At 34.5% G+C, this 17,500-nt stretch overlaps 2 protein-coding genes across 3 annotated transcripts in view; one reads left to right on the top strand and one right to left on the bottom strand.

Annotated features, from left to right (window-relative positions):
- The window catches only part of LOC135199730 (uncharacterized), a 183,711-nt gene that overhangs the window by 122,387 nt on the left and 43,824 nt on the right, over positions 1-17,500 (bottom strand). The window lies entirely within an intron of this gene.
- The window catches only part of LOC135200422 (mucin-2-like), a 234,632-nt gene continuing 231,638 nt past the window's right edge, over positions 14,507-17,500 (top strand). Inside the window, exons 1-2 of one of the 2 annotated variants that reach the window (XM_064229054.1) lie at positions 14,507-14,569; positions 14,910-15,149. The gene's annotated coding sequence lies outside the window, so the exon portion shown is untranslated. The remainder of the gene's footprint in view (positions 14,570-14,909; positions 15,150-17,500) is intronic. The other variant, XM_064229055.1, reaches the window with a different exon arrangement.

The following is a 17,500-nucleotide window of genomic DNA, read 5'->3' as shown; positions in this document are numbered from 1 at the left end:
CCTTTGTACAGGAAGAAAAATTTGCGGCAGTTAAAGGAAGACCATTAAACTGGTTTATGATGTCGGTGATGATGCATTTTCGAAGAAAAATGGCGCGAGAACATAAAATTCAATTCAGGAAATTGTATATAAATAAACCTGTTTTAACATTATCATTTTAATTTTCGTTTCTTCGTAGACTTTTAGAATTGCTTATTATTTGTGCGGATAGTGATGTGTTTGAGTTTATGTGATGAGAACGAGAAGCTTAAGTATTAGCAATACTATTATTAATGCTGGTATAATTATTACCTGTCCACGCATTGCTATTTTTGCATTCAGCATTAATAAAAGTAGCAATGCTGGTAGAAGTAGCAATATTAGTAGCGGTGAAAGCTGTGGGCATGACGATGATGATGGTGTCTAAGAGGAAATAGATACCTAATTCTGTTTTACTTAAAGAACCAGCAAAGAAAATTCCCGAGAAACAAAATAATTTTCCCATCAAACTTTCGATTTCTTTCGCTTCAAATGTTAAGTCACTTGCCAAAAATAAACAGCCTACCATCACAGGAAATGAACTGGGCATTAGGAAACACACTAAAGCTCCTTCATAGCCCCCATTCCAGAACTTTAGATCAACAACGACCAAGACTAATGAGAAGGAGGAGGGGCTACGGGCTGGAATGTCATCATGATTCCACTGAAATCAAGTGGCCATTCTGAGGTGAATAGCGAGAATGAGTTTCGCCTCCCCTAGAGGGATAGTGGTAGACAGGTAATAATAGACACGTGCTCCAGCACCTGTTTGAAAGGTGGAATTATAGCAAAGCTACCTCAGTCTCGCCGCCGATACGAGACACTTTCACGCTCAGAGTTGCAGGTAGTTATAATATATTTGGCATCTATATTACAGTCAGATAGCGAAATCATGCATTTCGCGAACTGCCTGAAATTTAAGGCAGATAGCGAAATGAGTTTTCTTTGTATGACTGAAGTTTCAGGCAGATTGCGAAATGCACTTAGGAACATTTGATCCCCTGCGGGGGCGGGTACTAAACACGGCGAACCAGTGACTCAACTACGCTGTTTCACCGTGTTTAGTACTATTCCCTGGGGGGATTAAATGTTTCTAAGTGGATTTCGCTATCTGCCCGATATTTCAGGCAGTTCGTAAAATGCCTGGTTTCGCTATCTGCCTGAAATTCCAGGCAGTACGTGAAATGCCTGGTTTTGCTATCTGCCTGAAATTTCAGGCAGTTCGTGAAATGCCTGGTTTTGCTATCTGCCTGTGACACATAAACTAGGGATGATTGTATTTCAAGATTGATGTTTTCCAAACTATGACTCCAAGCTACAATCTCAGTTATACAAAGGAAACTCAGCCCTAAACTTACAGCGTATATATGAGCATCAAACGGGTCTTTCAGCAAGTATGCAGTTAATCTGCATAAATTACAGATACCTCCATTTCAGGCTAAAATATAAACAAACATCTTGAAAGCTTCTCATATGCTCTTATGCATTTATTCATTTATTTATTTATAGCCGTGTCTGAAGTTCAACGCCAACAAACTGCCAGAAATTCACGAGACGTGTATTTCACCAAACAGCTTGGAAACAGAGGTCACATTCGGTGTAATGTAACATAAGTTCCGTAAAAATGGGACTATTGCGAATTTCTGGTCAGCGAAACTGTCAATTTTAACAATTGCGGTCAGATAAATCGACCGAGACAAACGTGAATTTCCCACGCCTCTTTGCATAGCGTCTAATAAATCAACATTTTTAAAGATTTTTCTTTGACCATTAAAACTGATTTTGTCTATTAGGATTGGATATTATATATGTCTATTGACCTTTCTATACAGAATAAATCTCTAAAAGAATGTTTACCGCACTCACACAACACGATATTATATATAATATATATAAATAAATGATATAATATTATTATATATGATATATAATTAAATATATATATATATATATAGATTATATATAAATATACATATATATGTATATCTATACATACACACACACTACACTCACATATATATCTATACATATATATATATATATATATATATATATATATATATATATATATATATATATATATATATCTGTGCGTGTGTTTCTGTGTGTGTGTTTGCCCATTTCATGTATATATATACACACACATATATGTACAGAGCAGAGGTACGTATGTATGTCTGTGCAAACTATCAGATTTTGTATACAGGTGTTCCCTGCTATCTTAATTTTCCTAAAAAAAAAATAGTGATGCATCCTTAAGAAATCAAATCAACGTACAATGACAGACATAAAATAGGCGAAATCTGTATTAGCCTTTGTAAGAGCAACAATTTCAAAATTCGAGTTACAAACAGTTACAAATGATATCTATGATATCATTAATCCATTCTCAAAAATAGTATATCAAATTACATACCAATCGAGAAACACAGATATTCTCCTGCTAAGACGTTTCTATGCTGGAGTAAAAAATCAATCTCCTTGCCCGTTCCATCCATTCGATATTCAAGGCGAATGACAACTTGAGTATTACGGTTTATTCAGGGCTCCAGCGTTGCCTCACAATGCCCGCACTTTCAGCCAAAGGTGCTCCAAGGTCAGGTGGCATCTTTAAACGGTTTTATACTCGCCGCTGCAAACATTACTCAGGCGGTCTCCGGGTGTTGCAACCAAAGCCTTTGCAAGAAGCTTCGTGTCACGCCTCGACCAGGAGGATCTCATTGGATCGTGAGGAGGACTTTATGTAGAGGAATCCCATACACTCACACAGTCATGACTCTCTCTCTCTTTCTCTCTCTCTCTCTCTCTCTCTCTCTCTCTCTCTCTCTCTCTCTCTCTCTCTCACACACACACACAAGTACACATAATCTCTTTCTATATCTCTTTCCGTCACAATCACACAATATACATTCTCTGTCTGTCTGTCTGTATGTCTGTCTGTCTCACAACACACATAATCTCCCTTTCTATTTCGGACTTTTTTTACTCTTTTTCAAACAAATATACTCTCTCTCTCTCTCTCTCTCTCTCTCTCTCTCTCTCTTCTCTCTCCTCTCTCTCTCATACACACAAGTACACACTCTCTTCTATATCCTCTTTCCGTCACAATTATACAATATACAGTCTCTCTCTCTCTCTCTCTCTCTCTCTCTCTCTCTCATACACACAAGTACACACACTCTCTTTCTATATCTCTTTCCGTCACAATTATACAATATACATTCTCTCTCTCTCTCTCTCTCTCTCTCTCTCTCTCTCTCTCCTCTCCTCTCTCTCTCTCTCTCTCTCTTTACCCGTTTTTCTTTCATGTTTTCTCTCACAAACAAACTCTTTGTGCTAGACCCTTTCTGTATCACACATAAATCTCTCTCTCTCTCTCTCTCTCTCTCTCTCTCTCTCTCTCTCTCTCTCTCTCATAAAACTGAAAATGCATCTCGCCTTGATTAGAACATCAAAAAAATAAACTCTTCACAAACACCTAACTTATTTCCTTAAAAAATGTTCTCAGTAACTGTCTATGTTATTTCTGGGCAACTTTCATTAGCATATGAAAAAACATCAATACCACAGCTAATATGATCAAGTCACCAACAGACAAAAAATTTTCGCAATGTCTATTTAGGGGGTTAGCTGTTCCTATTAAAAACGCATTTGTGGCTTCCTTAAAAAGACGGAAAATGCAGAAAATACTGATTGCTTTCCGACACGCATGCAAAAAGCAAGCGCGTCATACCATGTTACTTAACACGGTTTCGTTTTTGAAAACAGACCTGCTAGTTCCTCTTCACGTGATTAGGTAATGCTTAGCTAATTAGGAGACGTTGATCTAAAACATTTTGTTATATACGTGTGAGTCGTTGCTGATCGTACTCTGTATATTCTTGCACGTAAATGATAAATGCAAAAATTGATTAAAGGGAAGGTGTGGTGAAAGTAATGTAGATATACAGATATAAACTACGAGTATCAATTATGTTGGCAATAACTAGAACAAATAAAAATGCTAAAAAAATGTTTGAAGGAATGGAAGTGTAGGTTTTGAAAAAAGAAAACACTACAAGCGCGAGATTAGGAGATGAAAACAGATAGAAAATGATTATTAATATTAATAAGAAAGGGAGTAGCTGGCCCACGAGAATCAAGTTCACTGATAAATCCAAGGAAAATGCAGAATGAGAGACGAAGTGAATCATAGAGCAGGTGAGGCAACAAAGAAGGTAGAAGCACTGCAAAAGTGATCAAAATGAAGAAGTATCCAGGGAGACAAAAGCTGCTCGCATGAAGTGGTTGCTGAGCCAACTCCTCTTTAGCGAAGTGAAGTGAGGTTACTGAGTGGTGACAAAAAGTTTCTTCAGATATTTCTCCAATCATTTTCTCTCTCGAACAGCTTCCAAATGCACTTTCTATTCGAGTGATAGTCACTGATGGCCACGTAGTTTTACCAAAGTATTGAAAAGCTGACTCGAACGACCATATGTTTACTCCTTTCTATAGAAAAAATAAACGGATTACGTGACAGAAAGATAATGACAGAAAAGGGTGACATAGATTACTATAATGACAGTGACACCTGCCCTGATATATGAGACTGTATAAATTTCTTTTGTGTCAGTATCCGCCACTGTCACGGTTTAGGAAGCCGTAAGTACCTAAGTTATAGTTTATAGCAAGAGCTAGCTAGGTTTACAGAAACAATAAAAAAAAGGATGACAGAATTAAGTTTTATTGAAGAACAATTGGACGGGTAACCTCATGCCCTTAAGCCTTAAAAAATGGAACCATGTAAAAGGATTATATGCCTCACTGAAAACAAAGTACCCAGAAAATGTTCTTAACTTAATAATATCTGAGAGATATTTCACGTTTCCTTCGTTGCGTGCACAAATCCCCGTCGTATAAGTCTTGAGGTGTCTACTGCATCTTCAACAAGAGGAAAGAGAGAAAGAAAAAGAAACGAAAAATCGCAGTCAAGTTGAATGAGAGAAACTACCAGGGGACTGTGATGTGTCTTGGGAATGGGGTGAAAGGATCCACACGTCTGAATGGCCAGCTTTCAGTGGGAAAAGTCAACTGTGGTTCTGGTCCAATTTTCATCTTGCATTATGTGTTACATACTTCGGAGGAATTGAATTCGAAAGGGGATGATTTGGTGTGAAAATGAAAACAAGGGTTGAGGCTACCTATAAATATTTTAAAGATGGTGTTAGTGCTGCAGATAATTAGATCAGTGTGAAGTCTCTCAATAGTGTGATGTGGACAGATGCTGAGATTGATGATGCTTTTATATATATAATTTATAGAAATTTATTTATTTGTTTATAGTTATTTCTATGCAAATCAGTGTAAGAGAAGGAATGGAGGATATAGAATTTTTTCTGTTGGTATTACACACACACACACACACACACACACACACACACACACACACACACACACACACACATATATATATATATATATATATATATATATATATATATATATATGTAATACCAACAGAAAAAATTCTATATCCTCTATTCCTTCTCTTACACTGATTTGCATAGAAGTAACTATAATTAAATAAATAAAAAAATAAATATCTTAATTAATCAATTAACTAATTACGTAATTGATTAATAAAAACAAATTTCCCATGAAACTCCCATTGCAGTGTTGAAAAACCTTCTCCCAATCATTAACTTTGCCTCTGAAACCTCACCTGATGAAGATGTCTGAACAGCTGCTACTGAAGATCCTCTCCTATGTAAACAAGAATCGAGATTTCGCGATTTGTATAGGACACCTATGTACACAAGAAACTTGAGGGAAACTAAAGGTGGGAAAGTGAGAAGGAAATGTGAAGACGGTAAAGCCTAAGTTTATATTTTTTTTAACATTCTCTGTATGTCTTTCTCTCTAATAGATTTAAGCATTTCTAAACCACCCTCTCTCTCTCTCTCTCTCTTTCTCTCTCAGGTTTTTCTCCTCTCTCTGTCTCTCTCTCTCTCTGTCTCTCTCTCTCTGATGGTTAGCACAGCCTTATCTCCTCTGTCCCTAGACTGGTCCAACCTCTCTCTCTCTCTCTCTCTCTCTCTCTCTCTCTCTCTCTCTCTCAAGAAGAATGAAGAATCTCCAATCCTCTCTCTCTCTCTCTCTCTCAAGAGCTGAAGAATCTCCAATCCTCTCTCTCTCTCTCTCTCTCTCTCTCTCCTCTCTCTCTCTCTCTCAAGAAGAATGAAGAATCTCCAATCCTCTCTCAGTTTTTGTCTCTCTTTAATGACTTGAGCATTTCCAAGAGCCCCCTTCTCTCTCTCTCTCTCTCTCTCTCTCTCTCTCTCTCTCTCTCTCTCTCTCTCTCCCAAGTAGACCAAAGCTCCTCCAGCCTACCTTCAGATCGCCACGGGAGAGGAAGGAAGGTGTGGAGCCAATAGCTGGTCAGCAACACCAGCTCACTGACCCGTAACATTTCTCCTGCAGGTGGTAGGTGGGTACTACCTTATAATTCACGACCTGAAAGTATCCATTTCTCGCTCATAAACAGCTCCTATGCTGGGCCGGTCAAACAGCCATAAGACACGAACGCGGTGATACATCACCGGTCGACGCCTGGTTCGGTTTTTTCCTCTTCTTCTTCTTGCTCTACCGGCAATCTGCACAATTGCACAGAAGAATAAGAACATCCTATGCAATTAAGTATGAATTACTTTAATAACTTACGGTAATGGGTAATAAATGTAAGTGTGTTAAAAATATGTTTACGTAACATACGAAAACTCCAATAATCACGAGTTTAATTTTGGCTATAGCGAAAATATGGAACTAGTGCTCAGTGCAGTTGTGGAATCTTCTGATCAACAAAATTCCAAGCGAAGAGCAAATTCATTCCAGCTCTATGTGTGTGTGTGTGTGTGTGTGTGTGTATGTGTGTGTGCGCTCACGCGTAGACACATGTAGTTAACTGTGTATGTGATCAAAGATAGAAGGGAGTAGTGAAAGTAAAATTGTAATCATCTCAAAAAATGAAAAAAGAAATATTTAAGTATAATTATTATCTCTCTCTCTCTCAAAAAAAAAAAGAAAAAAAAAGGAACTATTTAAGGCAAGCTTAAATCTCCAAATTTTGGTAGGTGTGGGAATTTCCACGTCCAATATACTCAAACATAAACATTAAAGTTTCTAATATGTATAGAAAAAGCAACCCTTCAAAGCTTAGCTACTATAAATATTGTCCAATTCTTTATAGATATTGGGAACTACATTCACCTCTGTGTCCAATAACAATGATACGTCTTCTTCTACCCCTTTTTCCACAGAAGTTTTGTCACGTTCATTGCTGGTCGCAGAATTCCCTCCTTCGATCCATGATCTGTAATCCAGACCATGGCTCGTGGATTTCATAGGGTGAATATGGCCCATCAAAGCTCGTATCCGGCTTCATTTGGCCAGATTATTTTTCTTTCATGTGCAGCAAGTGACTTTCAACTGGAGAGAGCGTCAGCTCTCTCTCTCTCTCTCTCTCTCTCTCTCTCTCTCTCTCTCTCTCTCTCTCTCTGACGTCTAATTTCAAACATACGGATTTTTTTTTTTAATAAACAAAAAGCCTGCTTTTCTTGATGGGGTTCCGTGGTTTCCTGCTGTAGTGGTGTCTTCAGTCAAAATTGAAAATTTGACTTTGACCTTTTTATCAAAAAAATTTGTTCCCAGTGCTTAGTCAATAAGGCTGGGTAACTATAAACCACCATCAAACCTCAGTTACAGAAATTGAAAGTCAGAAGATTTAAGCGAAATTTGGATAAGTTTTCTTTTGTTGTGTTCTTTTAATATATTTTTTCTTTATTCTAGGTAATATTAAAGTTTGATGTCATGAATGAAAATTTCAGTTGATGTAATTTAAATCATCAGATCCTATGATAAGCTCTCTCTCTCTCTCTCTCTCTCTCTCTCTCTCTCTCTCTCTCTCTCTCTCTCTCTCTCTCTCTCCTTCACCGAAACATAATTTTTCTGGAAGGTTTGATATGCATTTTTTATTATATAGCTCAAACATATGGATACCAACTTCCGCCTGTCATTCTGACTTCTCTAACTATTTTACAGAGAAAACTTCAGTTTATTACGGCTGCTAAATGCGTCTGGCTAATCAAAAACTCTTTTCAATCATTTCTCTGATTCATCAAGATTATTCATTACTCATCAAAACGCTATTCTTTCGTCACAGGAAATCAGACTAATTACAGAATTGTATAAAAAAAAAAAGAAGAATGGCTCTCAGCCTCGTCATGTGTAATTACCAACAACAGACAAATAATGACACTCAGCCAATATTTCCCTTGATAGATGTCGCATGATCTCTCGTCTTGTGGTAATGACAAATGACATAAAACGGAAATCAGGAACATTCCGAATAAATGAAAAAAGAAGAGACAATCGAATCGTAACCTTTCCCTAATCACGGGTATTCGACGACTCAGGTATTCTGTAACCTGATGTCTGATAACATTATGGCCTCAGGTCACATAACACACTTACGCCATCTATTGCATGTTGATGCATTGACGAGGAGATGGGAAGCAATTTTAGGAGTGATTTATTGCGAAAAAATTTGATTGGATTTCTGGCTAATAATACCTGCCAGACATTGTCACTCGTTCGTAATGTATCCCGTGAAGAAAAAAATTGTTGGTTAATGGGGCAGGAGTAAAAATGTGGATGGTTTCCGGAAATTGGCAAGATGACAACGAAGAAAATTAGCAAGAGACTCGAGGAAAACTTTCCATTTGATTAGAATACATTGGGGTGGCGCCTGTTTCGTAGCTTGCACGGAAAATAAGGACTATTAAGAGAGAAATAATTTTCACTGAATCCGGTTCACGCGGATGAAGCGTCAGTTAGTATTTTGCTCAGCAAGTTGCTCTAAATTTTAGATAGAATAATTATTATTTGATATAAAATGAAATACTACTAAAATGGGTCCAACTGAATCTCATCTTAAAGAAAGAATTTGTCTGCAAAAACAGAACCCATTCATAAATCACGAGCATTTAAGAACCAACGAGAATGTGTAGCTGTTGGTAAGAGAAAATGTGATTAATACCTGCAATGGGTATTATGAATATTAGTGTATCGTGGCAATTTAAAGTAATACTAATACAACCAATACCAATATGTCTACTACCCCACATACTACTGGGAAAATAATTGCAATGGTTCTTTCGTTTGAATCGTAATTGTGTCATTTTTTTATTAATATTTTTAGTAACGTAAGCTCTACGCTGTCAGCATTCCTTAATGAACCTGTTAGAGATAAGAATGATAACAATGTTAAAAAGAGGAAACGTTATAATACAGGAGAAACTCACAGTACCCACGATGCACACCTATAGTAACTCGACCCCTAGCGAGGGACCTTAAAATATTGGGGAGGGCTCAACAAAAGACGGAGATCAGCTAAGGGTAAAGTTCCTTCCTGACTACAGGATCTCACCTCTTCCTCCTAATTGTGGAAACGTCTATTGAAAGGGAAGTTGTTTCCCCATTGTGAGGTCGAAGCTGAGTGCAAATCGTAACAGCAGGTCTATTTTGCTCGAACACGATATTGTAGGGCCTCTTCAAATACAAGAGTGGATGGGGTAGCATTCCAGAACATCATTTGTTGCAGTGAGTGGTTCGGTGTTCGAATTTATATATATATATATATATATATATATATAATATATATATATATATATATATATATATATATTATATATTGTATATATATATATATAATATTAATATAAGTATATATATATATATATATATATATATATATACTATATATATATATATATATATATAATATATATATAAAATATATATATATATAATATATTAATATATATATATACAATATATATATATATATATATATATATATATTATATCCTATACATATATATATATTATATAGATATATATATATATATACAATATATATATATATATATATATATATATATATATATATATATATATATATATATATATATATATATAATATATATATATATATATATACAGACATACATGCATACATACATATAGAAGCACAGTAATAACTGAGCCAAGAAAGCATCTAGTCATCACCATGACCAACACGATCTCTAGGCAAGATCTCTGCCACGACCGTAAACCCGAAGAAATGATGAGACATAAACGTGGGCAGAAAGCACCGGTTATGCGATATCATCAGTTATGCGATATCATCGAGAGAGTGCCTTCAGAAATATCACTCCCAGCTACTGATTCAATATACCTACGCAGATCCAATCCAATACATGTGTACACAGACTACTATAGATAGTCATCGAAATATATGACAAATAAAACACGCCTCGTTAAAACCCTGGGTTAAAATTCAATCCTCATTTTTCAAGCATTTTCATCTTTAAGCTTCCATTGTTTCTTATTCCCAGGAAACGCTGCGAGAAGAATTAGATATTTCCCGCTACGTAATAGGATGAGTCAGCGTAGCTCCGACGAGTAAGATGTTGGAAATACATTTTACGTGATCGAAAATATATATATTATTGAATTTGCAAGACATGAATTGCTAGTGCAAGTCATATGCACCACCATCTTCATCATTGGTGTGTTACTGAGTCAGTGTACATAATGCTAATATTTCTATTTTTATTTTTTATTCCCAAATGAGTATGAAGTAACGTGCTTTGGAAACCGATATTGTGAAATATCATATATCAAGCGTAAGAATAAAACGCGTTATATTCGTGTATTACTTATTCGACGTCGCTTGCTAGCTATGTTGGGAGAAAGCATCATCACCAGGTGAAGTCATGACTCTAATTAATATTTTTTCATCATATTTCAAGCTATCATGCTTTATAGACTGATAGATCTATATTTATCTGAGAAGTTTGCTATTTATGTCCTTATCAATTTTGCTAACCTGGTTGTTTAGCTTTATTGATGCAATAAAGAATTTTTATCTTTTATTCTTGAGTTGAATTACATCATAAGACAATTTTTATCCTGATCAATATATATATATATATATATATATATATATATATATATAATATATGTATGTATGAGTGTGTGTGTATGCATATATATATATATATATATATATATATATATATATATATATATATATACTATACATATATATATAAATAAAGATAAATGCCACGAAGGAAAAATAAACGAAGGAGTCTGCGAGATCTTTCGGCTGAAAAGCCCTTTACTGAAGCAGCTACTGACAAAAATACGAGAAAAGACAATACAAGAAGGTTCGTATAACTGACAGATAGGGATTATAAAAGGATTAGTGCCTAGAATCCGACACACCTGGAAGATAAGAAACCTTCCCAAACAAGCATAAAATATATAATTACGACTTAAATAAAAATTCAGTTGCCTTAGAGTTATTAAAAAATTTTTATTGTAATGTATGTCTGTCATTTTTTTGTGAATATGGTTTTGTCTACCAGGTTCCGTATAGCTGTCACCTATAATCCTTTAATTGTCTGGAGATTGTATCTGAGATGATTGTCTTAAACCTTTAATTGCACCCTTTGTTTATGCTTGTTTGGGAAGGTTTCTTATCTTCCAGGTGTGTCGGATTCTAGGCACTAATCCTTTTATAATCCCTATCTGTCAGTTATACGAAACCTTCTTGTATTGTCTTTTCTCGTATTTTTGTCAGTAGCTGCTTCAGTAAAGGGCTTTTCAGCCGAAAGATCTCGCAGACTCCTTCGTTTATTTTTCCTTCGTGGCATTTATCTTTATTTATGGATTTATCACGTTCCTAACTTTCGCTGATTTATTGGTATCCCATCATACATATATATAATCTATAGATATAGATATATATATTAATATATATATATATTATATAGATCATATATATACATCATATATATACATATATAATGTATATATGAAATATATATTTACAAAAAAACGCGATAATTCCTGACAATAATACAAAAGTGCACTAATCTGATCTACCTGGAAGCAGTTAATGAGCGACTGTTGCGCCGGTGGTAGTTGATACTGATTCAGACGGCCTTATGCTAGCACAGAATATTTCCGTAAGTTTGCTTAAGTGTGAAATGGATTAGGGGACCTGGTGTGGACCTCTGAATGTTGTATAACCAAGAAAGATGAGCTATCCCTGCATCTGTGATTCTTGATGGAAATTGCTCCATAGTAGTTGCAAAATATCCGTAGATTTTATTCTCTCTCTCTCTCTCTCTCTCTCTCTCTCTCTCTATCTCTCTCTCTCTCAATGCAAACACACAAACACCTAAACACACACATACATACGCACCAGAAAAATCCTAAAACATATTGCTGAAACTTTCAAAAACTTTCACCTTTCACCTCGTTATATCTTACGGAATGTGATTAACAGCCGAACTTTCAGAAGGATGAGATATTGCACGTTAAAATTACCGAATAATTAGACTTTAAATTCGTTCTTTTAATACGGGACGTATTATTTATTCGGGTTGGTAAATACTTTCACTAAATCAAACGTGAGGTTGATGGAAATAAAGGTTATCTTGCTTCGACGATAATAATAATAATAATAATAATAATAATAATAATAATAATAATAATAATAATAATAATAATAATAATAATAATAATAATATTGGAAATATTATTATTATTATTATTATTATTATAGCTGAATGACCATCAGCCTTCTTAAGTATATGTGTGTGTGTGTATGTATACATGTAACCCTATGGTACCTGCTGCAATACATCTGGTCCGAATAAGAGCGATCTCGGTTACTTTTCACTGTTAAGGCGAGAGGATAAAAACTGGTTTCTCCTTAGCTGGTTTTGGGTTGAGTGTAGATACAAATGAACATATTTTTAGAATTATGTTACTTTTATGAACGTTTGTTTTTTATATTCAAAGACTCTTTTGCAATACGAGGATCTGCTAAAAATACGCACTCATACACACACGCAAACACAGACAAACACGCATACACATACACATACACATACACATCTTTTCAACTGTATTTGTGCCTCGACAATGCCCCCAATATATATATATATATATATATATATATATATATATATATATATATATTATATATATATATATATATATATATATATATATATATATATATATATATATATATATATATATATAATAAAAGGAGCCCATAAAAACTCCAAAATATAGAGAGAAAATACTATATTTCAGAGATGGCTGTGTCTCTCTTCAGGTAGATTATGATTCATCTACTTGAAGAGAGAGACAGCAGCCTCTGAAATGTAGTATTTTCTCTCTATATTTTGGCGCTTTTATGGGCTCCTTTTATTAGATGGAATTCTGTTGTAACAGAACATTTCTACCAGATATATATATATATATATATATATATATATATATATATATATATATATATATATATATAAATAAATAAAATTACCGAACTTCTTCAAAGATTTTCAGGGGGTAAGTTATCACAAATTTAAAAAAAACTTCCAATTCGAGATTCCTACAAAATCGTTCGTGTTCAGTCGTTAGTATGAGTTTTGGCACTTTACAAGGGCTTGGAAACAAAAGAAAAAGAATCAATTGGCTTTATCCATATCAAATCGCAATGTATTGATACGCTCTTTGGAAGATAGACCTCTTTCCTTCATGCTAAATAATAATAATAATAATAATAATAATAATAATAATAATATATTTATTATTTTAATTTTCTTATTTTAATAAGTGGGATATCTTCTTTATGTATTTCCTCTTTCCTCTTACTTCCTCCTAAGGACCACCATATACTTTGGAAACTTCGATTTCATGTTATTGGCCTCTTTGGTGCCCTTGTTCCATATGAGTAGGTTTCATCTTCTGAATGATGTTGATAATAAGTTGGTCTTTTATCTTAACACTAGAGCGATTTCTGACCCGTTCCAAGCCTATATTCATCGCTGCTTTTGCCACTGGAGTTATCTGCAGCTCTGTAACTCACTTTCAGGGTCCCTGAAAGTGAATGATTAGATATTATATCATTGTGACTTATGACCACGCGAGATTGTATTGAAAAGATGTATTAAATAGATTAAGGAATTACCAGCAGGTCATTTGACTGGTACATCGTGATAGCTAGAGGGCTTCAACACTTGAAATCAATGGCTTGAGTTAGAGTGTTGGAGGATTTCCAGTGGCCACCCCCACCCACCCCCAAAAAAATATTTGAGGTAGTGGGAGTCACGGGCTGGGAGGTTCTTCCTCGTCGGAGGACGGGGCCCAAGGAGCTGACTCTACCCAGCAAGCGGATTGGGGGGTGTACCTGACCTTGCCTAAATGGAGTAGCGGGGAGGTAAAGTAGTGCGAACAGTCGGTCAGAAAGAGTGAAAGTGGAGAGGGCTGGGGAGATGGGGAGGTGAGGGTCGGGGGAGGGGAGGGGTAAGATGGAGGTTATGCAGCGACTGGACTCGTGTGTCTGAGATCGCTGGTTATGGGTACTACTCGCTCTTCGACCGCCTCGCAGGCAACACCGACGAACTCGTCGTTTTTACCGAGAGTGAGAGTGAGTGCTCGCGTGTGTGTGAGTGCGTATGTGTGTACATGTGTTTGTGTGGTTTTCAGGAGGCTCGTTCGTTGCTCAGGAGTTCCGCTCTTGTTGCCACTTATTATATTCCATTGGATAAACACTTCGCTTGATAAACTCGTTTTTCTTTTTTTTTTTTACTTCATTTATAATATGCTTCATTATTAGGTTTTTATTTAGATCAGTTCATTTGCCTTACATCTACGTATCTCTTTTAATGTTGTCATGAGACCATGATAAATAAACACTGAATTTTACTTCTTTCATGTTGTACGATACGCTGGAACCTGAAAATACCTCTTTAAATTTCTGTCCTCAGAAACTGGACTAATGTGAAACAGAGAATTAAATATTTAATTAAAAAAACAATATTTATTGAAAATATTTATACGAGAAAGATTTTGGATTTACAACAATCTCAAGAAAAATCAGAAGTGCTCTCTATATGTGAACTACTGTAACAGAACGTGATTCATATTTATTTTCGTCTGTTAAAAAAAAATAAAATAAAAAAGGACCTATCGGGGATTTCAACGCAGCTCCGGATACTTATCACAAGGTAAGAACCCTATTTTTCAATCAGATATATATATTTTTCAATTTCCATCCTTAAAGAAATAAATATTTTTTTCACATTTTCTTTAGAATGAAAAATTGACCCAGTTTTATCAATATTAATTTTTTGAAGTGACGTTTCCAACTATTTTGGAAATATTTTTTGGGTGATAACGAAGAACAAACGAATAGGGACAAAATAAAGATAAGGAATTATTGTTACTTAATTCTGATATAATTTCCTCTTCTATAGAATCTCTCGCATTTTTAGTCTTAATACTGCCGTTGTTAATGAAAAAGATTGTTGTTATCAACTTTATGTAAATAACGGGTAACCTATTCTACACATGAAAGTATTTAAAAGCAATTTATTCAGGATATAAAGTCGACATAGAAAATTCCACGTTGATAATTCAACCGCGAATTTTTGTCTGTTTTATGAGAAATCCTTTGCATTTCCTTCATTGAGCTATTTCCAAGAAAACATTTTGAAGTGTCTCTTGTGGGAACTTTGGAGTCTTTGGCAAAGAAATGACCTAATGGAAAATTATCTGTCTAATGTAATTCGATCTTAAGAGCTTAAGTTGAGCCTATATGGACACCATAAGATTGTTCTAGGTCTGGATTGAAGGATATATTATGGACACGCCTACAAAAGGGTAAGATATATGAACACACACACAAATATATATATATATATATATATATATATATATTATATATATATATATATATATATATATGTGTGTGTGTGTGTGTGTGTGTGTGTGTTGTGTATGTGTGTGTGTGTGTGTGTGTGTACTTATAATTTTCAGGAATTTATATATTCCATGAAGAAAGATAGTGAGCTGAATATAGAACGATAATCTAGTTTTGTAAATACACACAAACCCTTAACACTGCATTATCTGTTTGTTTATATGATAACAAAATAAACTCACACGTAGCACATATTTATTAACTTAATAAAAGCGAAGTTTTCTAAATCAAATCTACTGCCTTTTCAACCTCCATAAGGTAGTGTCACACGACTAGGATCTCCAGAATCTTCAGGCATATTGCCACCAAACTTAATGTGAATCTCGTTCCTGCTTTTATTTTTCGAAGGCGCTTTTGAGCCACCGTTGAATGGAAACGTGGATGGCTATTTTAGCGATGAATTTGGTGGTAAGATGCTAGGAGAGGCTAGAAAACCCATTCATGTGGCATGTATGTAAGCATACTCGTAGAATTCAATCGATAGTCGTGATTTCTATTATTATTATTATTATTATTATTATTAGTATATACGTATATATATACATATATATATATATATATATATATATATATTATATATATATATATATATATATATATATATATAATATATATATATATATATATATATATATATTAAAAGGAGCCATAAAAATGTCAATATTTAGAAAGTAAGTACTATATTTCAGAAGAGAAAGACAACAGTCTATGAAATATAATACTTACTTTCTATATTTTGGCGTTTTTATGGGCTCCTTTTATTAGATGGAAATCTATTGTAACAATATTTCTACCAGTCTATATATATATATATATATATATATATAATATATAATATATAATATATATAGATATATACACACATATATATATATACATTAAATTGATAGCAACCCATCTCTCAAGCTATGTGCTACTGATGTATCGCATTATATAAATATAATCAGTATGCGTGGTATTCACATAATATTACTTGAGTATTATGCGTTTTCAGATTTTTTTTTTTTTTTTTTTTTTTTGAAGAACTTAAATGTTATGACCTCCGCCTACCATGTTATAAGTATATCCATTCTTGTGAGGGAAAACGAGTAGAATTTACCGTATTTATTTTCAAGTCTCTGGCTCTCAGGCCTCGTTAGGACCTGCAGAAGAACACACACACACACACACATATATATACCCCTAAGGTCTTTTCTGAGCCACGCTGATGATTTTTTTTTTTTTCACAAAGGAGAATCGTCTATCATTTTCGGAAAGCTAAAAGGAAAATTTCAAATTGGACTTGTGTTCAGCAGAGTGATAACATCTAAAACTTTCCGGCGATTTCTTTTAGAATACAATAATCCCTGTGTTTATTTGCTTTGAGACTGTGATCCAGTTGATTTAAAAAAAGAAAAAAACTCGATATGTGATAAGCAAAACCAATAATCTTCAGTCTCATTTTGAGGTGAAGAATTCACTTGAAAGTTTAATGCTTATGCATCAAAAGGAAGAACTTGTGAAGCCGCTTTTTAAGTTTGTTGATAGAAATTGCCTTGAAGGGCCAATTTTAATTTTACACGAAATTCTTGAATTTACACTTTCATTTTTTTTTCT

The sequence above is a fragment of the Macrobrachium nipponense genome, chromosome 26, assembly GCF_015104395.2.
Source record: "Macrobrachium nipponense isolate FS-2020 chromosome 26, ASM1510439v2, whole genome shotgun sequence".
In the NCBI taxonomy this organism is placed as follows: Eukaryota; Metazoa; Arthropoda; class Malacostraca; order Decapoda; family Palaemonidae; genus Macrobrachium; species Macrobrachium nipponense.
The sequence above is the reverse complement of the archived record's forward strand: the minus strand, read 5'-3'. Positions and strand labels throughout refer to the sequence as shown.